The sequence below is a fragment of the Octodon degus genome, unplaced genomic scaffold (assembly GCF_000260255.1).
Source record: "Octodon degus isolate 3935 unplaced genomic scaffold, OctDeg1.0 scaffold00170, whole genome shotgun sequence".
Classification (NCBI taxonomy): domain Eukaryota; kingdom Metazoa; phylum Chordata; class Mammalia; order Rodentia; family Octodontidae; genus Octodon; species Octodon degus.
This window is the reverse complement of record NW_004524746.1, coordinates 2,662,297-2,670,722: the sequence shown is the minus strand read 5'-3', so window position 1 is coordinate 2,670,722 and position 8,426 is coordinate 2,662,297. Positions and strand designations below refer to the sequence as shown.

At 40.2% G+C, this 8,426-nt stretch overlaps 1 pseudogene; it reads right to left on the bottom strand.

Annotated features, from left to right (window-relative positions):
• Window positions 1-35: 35 nt before the first annotated feature.
• The window catches only part of LOC101581616, a 71,748-nt pseudogene continuing 63,357 nt past the window's right edge, over window positions 36-8,426 (bottom strand).

Genomic DNA, 8,426 nt, shown 5'->3' with positions numbered 1-8,426 from the left:
AAAAGTCTTTTCTATAAATGAAGCACACAAGTCTCCCTGTGTCCTGAAGAGTTCTGCCCAGTTACGTAGATCCCATGTTGCTTTTGGTTTCCCATCTCTTCTTTGCTTCAAACCCCCACGCAAGTTTCTTCTTTTTTCGAGCAGCCTGTGAGTTTCAATCTCCTTTTTGGCTTTTACAAACTTGAGGCAGGCAATTGCTTTGGCAACTTTTACCCCAAGCTCTCGAGTAGCAAGCTGTTTGCTGAGCTCCTCGGCCTTCTCCACATCCCACTCCTCCACAGCCTGGTCTATTCTCTTCTCAAGGCCTGACTTTTCAACCTTTTTCTTTTTAACAGGGGGTTCAAATCAATCATTGGCTCCAAAGTACTGAGTAAGCTCCTTCCATTGAGTCTCACTCATGGACTGCTGACTCTGAGACTCTTTTTCATTCGGCAGTTTATCTTTTTTGGAGCGTTTTCTCTTTCTCCTTCTGAATCTTGAGGCTGAAGTTTTCTGTTCGGAATGTTTTTTATGCAGTTCTTGAAATTTGTTCCACATATTTAAGGGAATTCCAGAAGGGCACTCTTCATATGCATTGGTTTTGGTCTCTGTTTCAGTTTTTGGTTCATCTTCTGAGAAACCTGAGACTTCTGTTTCTCTAGTGGTCCCATCCTCTTTGTCTTCCTGTAAGTTATGATCACTGTTCTGTAGTGTGGGCTCCTCTTCAGAATCCAACTCTATCACTCTCCTTTAGACCAGGAGGCAGCAGTCCGCTCCACACCTTTTCTTCGACCAGGAAGCGGACTTCTGGCGTCCATTTTAAGACCCTTAACCTTTCTTTTTTATCATGTTTTCCTTTTCCTTCCCACACCCCAACTCCCCTCTCCTCTTGAGAGAGAGAACAATTACTTCCTATGTCCCAATATCTATATATGTCTATGCTGTCATATATATTTTTTGGTTCTTATTTATACTTTCACTTTCTCACACTAGAGAAACAGTGCGTTATTTACACATATGTGTTCAACTTATTTCACTTAAGAGTATGGTGTCAAGGTCCATCCATTTAGCTATAAATGACTCGAGTTTATTCTTCTTTATGGTTGAGTAGTACTCCACTGTATAAAAACACATATTTTTAACTATTCATTAATTAATGGGTGCTTGAGTTATTTCTAAGATGTAGCTATTATATATTGTGCTGTTAGACATAGGGGTGCACATATATCATTGTAGTGCAGTGCTTTTAAATTCTTTCAGGAACATACTGAGAAGGGGAATAGCTGGGCCAAGTGGTCATCTAGACCTACTTTTCCGAGGAATCTCCACACTGACTTCCACAGTGGTTCCACAAGTCTATACTCCCACCAACAGTGGAAAAGGGTTCCTTTTTCTCCAGAGGCCTGCCATCGCAATCCCTGACTTCAAATTATACTCAATTATCAAAATATTGGTATAAGTTAATGAGTTTCTTCCCAATTCCAGCATGAAATATGAAAAAATCTTGAAAGAATGAGTAGGAGAACATAATCCTGCTATGCACAACCTATAAAACACCATGACATTTTAAAAGGAAAAAGTGGATATAAATTATAAAATCCTGATATTTTCATCTTAATAGCTACTTATTAATCAAAACCTGAGAGGTAAGCGCAGGAATATAGTAAAGAACATACACTCATGTGACGTAACTCATCGTCTAGAGAGAAAAAAACTTCCTCCAGATCCTTGTTATACTCCATAATATCTTCCCTAGTGTGTTACCCCTCAGGGTTAACAGCAGAGAGGCAGCGCAACAGTCTTGACGGCCTCTCTACTGCAGTCCCTAAAAGGTTCCCGGATGGCTTCCCTCTATAAACATTTGTCTAACACGCCTTTCAAGTGACACTATATAATAGCAGTTCATTGTTGGTGACTGCAGTCACTAGGCAAAGTAAAATTTATAGCTCAAAGTTCATACCCTATAAATAATGTTTCACCACCCCTATTTAACAAAATTTTAAAAGATAGATTTCTGCTTCCCTCTCAACATCTTCCTATGCCATTTTTACCTCAGGTTCCAACCACTTTATCAAGCACTGTAACAGAGCAGACCTCTGGCCTCAGAGCATCGGGTTAGTGAAAGCCCCTCTTCAACTGGTCCCACTCCAGTAGCTTGGGGCTCAGTCCATGGTGTGCAGAGCCGGCTTTGTGTGCCTGCTCTGTACAGCCACACTGGACCCCGCCCTTGGAAGGGCTCTGCAAACTACGATGGAATGTAATGTCCGTGGCTGCCTGGAAAACGGAGTGATGTTACTATCCTACACGGGCACACTGCCGCCAGATATGCAGCTGGTCCCGCTGGTGAGTTCTACAGTGGGGACAGTTTCTTTTTATTTTAGATGCTTAGCAGCATTACTGTGTTAGAAAAGAGAAAGAAAGCGTTCACCAAATAAGCTCATTTTTCTCAACTGCCAATATTTTTCATCCAGCAGTGCAAACTCCTGTAGAAACTATCTTTGTTCTACTGTGACAGACATGTATATGAACATGACTTTTAAGCAAAACACACATTGCTGCTTGTTGAGAAGGTTGTTATCTGCCTAAAGCTGACGCTAGACTCCTTGGCATCTTCATCGCCACCCACTGTTGCCTTCTGGCCATTCTACTATGAGTCCAGCCACTCCCGCTTTGGTCTCTTCTCGGGACGATCTACATCGATGTCATATTCACCTTGCAAGAAATCTTTGCCAACTAGTAAATCACCCAGGGATGTTGTTAGCCTATTAACTCATTCCCAGTTTTAGAATTCAAACATTCTCTCCAGCAAAGACATTTGAGACATCAGACTTGAAGGCAATAGATATTTTTGAGGCTTTCAAAACTTTATTGGTAGGTAAAGTTCGGAGCCACTATGAAACGATAAATGCACAAAAGGGCACACTTTTTCCTAATGGATATTTGCTCTGTTTGTTTCAAGTAGAGGTTTTATAAGCTAGAAAAGAAAGCCGAATTCATACATTACTAAGATAACTTTGACTTAAATATAAAAATTATTCTGATTTTCAAACTTTCAGACATTTATGTTTTTTCTTCAAAACATTTATGTATTTTTTTAAATCATGAATTTTAAAAGGGTTTAGGCTGAAAAGAAAAGTTGGATTCAAATTTGTCTCTAGGGCTGGGGAGATAGCTCAGAGGTCTAAGTGCCTGCCTGGCAAGCACAAGGAGCCAGGTTCCATCCTGGTACCACATGCCGTGCAATCCCCGAACCAAGCCAGCCACCAAAACTGGCTGTGGTGGCGCACCCCTGTCATCCCAGCACTGGGAAGGCTGAGACAGGAGAATCACTATGAGTCTGAGCTGCGTAGCAAGACCCTATACCAAATATATAAAAAAAAAATTTTAAATGAATTATTTTCTCTGATGGGCTGATTTACCAATTTACAATTATTTATTGCAGATACTTCTAAAATAGAAGGGGAAAATGTCAAAATTCCCAGTAGAACTATTAGCATAATGTTCTTACCAATCAAGTTTTGGCAAGAAAGGATTCCTATGTTTCTACTAAAATAGACCACCAATAAATGCCTGCATGCCTCCCTTGGTGTCGCTCCACTTGCTCCTGTTTTGAAAGACAGAATCTGTTTCCTTCACTTAAGTGAGACCTTGGTGTTTCCACAGTGCATGACCCGACACACTGCACCTTGGTTCATGGCAAAGTTTGTCTTAAAAGGAAATAAAGCATTTTACACATCTGTGTATTTTTGTCTTAAGTAAATTTACATATTGTATCTCAATAGCTCTTTGACGAAAGGGGTTCCTTAAAAGTTGAAATGCCAAATGTTCTTAAATTCATTCCTGCTGACCTTCACATTCTCCAACTGTCTTGAAGCCAAGTTCATCCCCTTTTTACTGTGCATTCAATGTACTAGAAATATCATTTCCACACGCTAAGAGCCCATTTTTTAAGACATCAAGTCTTTCTCTTCCTTAAGTACAACACGATACTTGAAATGTTAAGTGACCTTAAAGCATTAATAAAAATTCTTGTTAATTTCTGCATAATAGCTTGTATTCTGATTCATTTTTATCTCAAATACATCCTAACCTTCTATTAACTTCAGTTGGAAAGGTGTGCAAAATATATTTGAACAGAAAATTGTATCAGAAGTCGATAAACATTTCGAGGATGAATGTACAATTGAAATGCTCTGTGGGATCTAATATTTTATGTAAATGCTGTTAAAGGCATACCTAGGTTATATAATGGCTTTTTTTCTTTGTATCTGAAAAAAATTCCATAGCAAATCTGGAGGTTGCTATACCTTCTTCCAGTGGAAGTGCATCTACAAAAAACTCTGTGTGCCTGTCTCTACAAACTACACAACTACACTGAGGACAGCAATGTGTAATACAAAAATCATGCTTTGAATACCTGTCATCTTGGTCTTCTAATTGATATGGTTTCTAGTGTCATACCGATTATTACTATACTCTCTTTAAAATAAATTGCTTAGAAAAAGGTAATAAAAGAAAAAGAGAGACAAGAACAAATATTTAAGATTTCTTGGAAGTACGCGGCAATATTCAATCATATGTCCAATCTTGCATAACTATCTGTTAATCTGAGCAACAGATTTGACAATAAAAAATATATCAACCATTATTAATCAGCCATTCTGTTTTGAAAATCTGTAACATATGTATTGTTGTATGTCACCCTGTTTCTGTGTTTGTTTTTGTTTTTCTTGCTTTTGTTTTTGCTCTTCAAAATAACAGAAACTTAGAATTAAAAAAAAGCATCCCGGTCAAATGTAGATGCAATTACCAGTGTATCTCACTAGATGGCACTAGGAGTATTTTAAATACAATAGCCAAGCGCAGCTAAGTTAGCGTTTCCTTAAATGGTATATTTTATTTCCAGACGAAAAATTCTCACTTAAATCACTTTCGCAGATCCTTACGTATACTTATGGTTTAATAAATGCATTTTCAATGTTTAAAACACTACGCAATGTCATTAGACATTGGCAGCCCCTCCTGTCAGTGCTGTTTTTGCCGTTCTTTGCGTCCACGCGTCTGTTCCTAGCCCATTCTCTCACATCTGCAACACCTTAGAAGATTTTTTTTCTCAGAATATATTAACGTGCCAAGAAAATTAGAAATAGCGGCAGAGGAAAAAGTGCCCCTTCTACAGCCAGATAAAGAGCTAACCGGCACACCCAAGTTTTCAACCCCCGTGAGCACGAGTTGTTGAATTGCAGTTTTCCTGACTCTAAGACTCATTGCATGAAGCAAGCAGTGAAGTGCGTTGAAAAACTATGCCCTCAAAAAAGTAAAATTATTTTCCTACAGCTGGGAAACAGCTTGTGACATCCAGACGGTTCTCCTCCTCGAAGTTCCTCCTCCTTGAAGCTTGGCAGCTGGTCCTTTCGGTTCGTACACACAGCAGGTACGTTTCCCTGCTCACGCGTATCTACGCATCAGCGTTCTGGACGGTGCTGGGTCTGCTTCTCTGGGCCAGCCTGATGGGCTTGGAGCCACACAGGAGCCGGCGCAGCCCTCTTCGGGGCGTCTGGCCCTTGCCCCCCGGAGCTGCTGCCCTCCATCTCCCGGTGCCCGTGGAGGCATCACGTGCTGCTGCTGCCCAGTGGCAGCCCTGCAGGAGCAGCGCCCCTCAGCTGAGAGCCTCACTAGACCTCCCTTAGGCAGGGGCTGCCGGGCTGTGTCCCAGCCACTGGCATTTGCGTAACTCAGGGTAAGAAGAGCACAGGACTAAATGTCCTCAGGGCCTGAGGGGCCTCACCGGTGTGACCGCACAGAATTAAACCTGGTGACTTGGAGAGACACAGAGGGACCCGCATGGGTGAACCCAGGAGGGAGTTCTAGGCACCCAGAGAAGCTGGACTGCTGGTTGAGGCCACCGTGAGACTGACCTTTCCCATGGCTGGGTTCACAGACATTTTGGCAATGGTTTGAGGACAATTTTTTTAGACCAAAAGGTATCTTTCTTTATTAGCACTTTCGGCAGTTTATACAGAATTGTCCTAAAAGGAGATATTTGTATATATTTTAATACATGGTGTCTCATTTTTGTGTTCATGTTTATGACATACAAACAGAAGTCAATAGGTACGTATATGCAAAATCAAATAAACACAAGTGCTCTTCAACTTACAATGGGGTTACACCTAATAAATCCCTCATAACTTGAAAATGCTTTTTATTAGTACATATTTATGATACATACTGAATACTTACACGTTCCCGTTCTTCTACCCTCCCTCCATCCCTAGATAGAGGTCTTTTCCATAAGTAAATATTTTCTGATCAAATGTGCCTAATAATTAAAACATTATTTTAATTATCTATCAAAGATCTTTGTTTTGATTCATTTATCTTTACTTACACTTACATAGATGAATATTTGGTGTACAAAATGTTCAAAGCATGGAAATTTTTTTAAGAGATTGCTGCATGAGCTTCATATTTGAAATACAGCTATCATTTCTGAGTAATAAGACATCTTTTGAAATACTTAATAGTTTTTAACAGTGTACATATGATGATGGTAGAAGACACTGATATCTTCTGTCTTAGTTATGTGGAGTGAACTCCAAAATTCACATAATGTTACTGGTTTCTGAACGATTATGTCTGCAGTCAGGGAGGCATGAGCGCCGCAGAGCTGTGTCACTTCCAAGGGAACAGCACCAGCCACACACTGTCACAGGGAGTGAGAGCGCAGACTCCAGCTGGGTGGGCCTTTCCTGGAAGCTCAGCTTCTGGGATGTTCCCCCTTTCTTCAGTTCCCCTCCTCACCTAGGGTGACTGGGATATTATTGGAAGCACACAGAAATACATTAGGAAAGTAGTACTTAGGAACAGTAAAGCGATCATTTAATAGTTAAATGGGTGAATTCACTCTAAGTAAACAATGTAAACTGCTTTAATAATTTTAAATTGCCTTCTTTTCATACCTCTGAATTTAAAATTATCTCCCATAGTCTTTTCTGGGGGTTCTTCAGTCTGGTAGCTTTTTGCATCCATTAATTTTATTTGTCCAGAAATGAAGGGGAAATGAGATGTAATTTCTTCTGTCGTTCACTCCTTCATACCACTCAGATTTTGCTCTCTGATGCTAAGAGAAACTGGACTGCTGGTCCAGATAAAAAGGAGAGGATTTTCTTCAGGCTACTGCAAGAGAGCCCCAGATCTGAAGATCAGTGTGTCTCTGTAATGTGGTTTTGCCTTAAAAGACCTAGAGTCACGAGAAGACAAGCTACAGTCGGGGACTCACTGCAAACTGATCTGCAATCAAGGGGCAGCTCACCTACTCAGCTAGGCAGGATATGTTCATTGCTGTGTCAGACTAGTTTCAACAGTTGTAATCTTAGTGTGTGTGTGTGTGTGTGTGTGTGTGTGTGTGTGTGTGTGCACGCGCACATGCACGTGCATAGTTGGCTGAGGTGAAAAAGGAACACTTGTGTCAGGCTTTCTCTGCGTGTTCAAGCTGAAGGGGAGAGCTCTGTGCTTGGGCTTGTCACAAGCGATGGAGGAAGAAATTGCTAGTTTTAGGGGCATCCTGAGAAAGAATGGGCAAGGTGTCACATCTAAGTCACACTGTGGAAGGATGAGGCCTTGCAGTTATTTTCCAAAAGATAAAAGAGGGGACTGGGAAGATGGCTTATTAAAATAAATTCAAATCTGTTCAATCACTGATTCTGCCAAAAAAGAAAAAGGTAAAAGATAAAAGGAGGGAGATTTGTGGAAATGAAAGGCTAGTGAGGCTTCTTAACTAGTCATTCTCTGGAAACTCGAGGCTCAGGTACGTCCGACCCCGGCAGTCCACCTTCATTTTGTTCAAAACAGATGATTTCATTTGCTACCAAACAACTCAGAAATTAATTTCACGAGTGGAAGGGGCCCAAATCTCAGCAATATTCTTGTGGGGGCTCTTGCTACAGCATCTGCAAAAGCAGGTGAATCTCCTATCGAATGACAAAATTACAAGTTTGATTAAAACATTTAACTGACCTAACAGCACGCTGTACAAGATAAAATGAATGCCCGAAAGAGTTACACAGAAGAGCTTGGCTTTGTAGGAAGAAGAGACCAGAGAAAGCAGAAACAAACAAAACCCCTATAAATCTATTGTCTAAAACTAGTTTTCCTTGTAGGATAGAACAAGGGGATGACTGCCTTATTCTGCGGACACAGATTGACTGAACTCTGGTTTGTTTGTTTGTTTGTTTGTTTGTTTTCTTTTTTTTTTGACATCAGTTATTTTTATTTTAAAGAAAGAAAAAAAATAAAAAATAGTGGTACAAAATCTCAAAACAAGATTTTAGGAGAGTAACAATGGTTAGTACATTGTGTATTGTTACTGCCAAAGTAGTTTCTCATATTATAAGATATAGGCAAGAAATAATAAGCAAACAACAAAGGTACAAACCTCTGTTGTT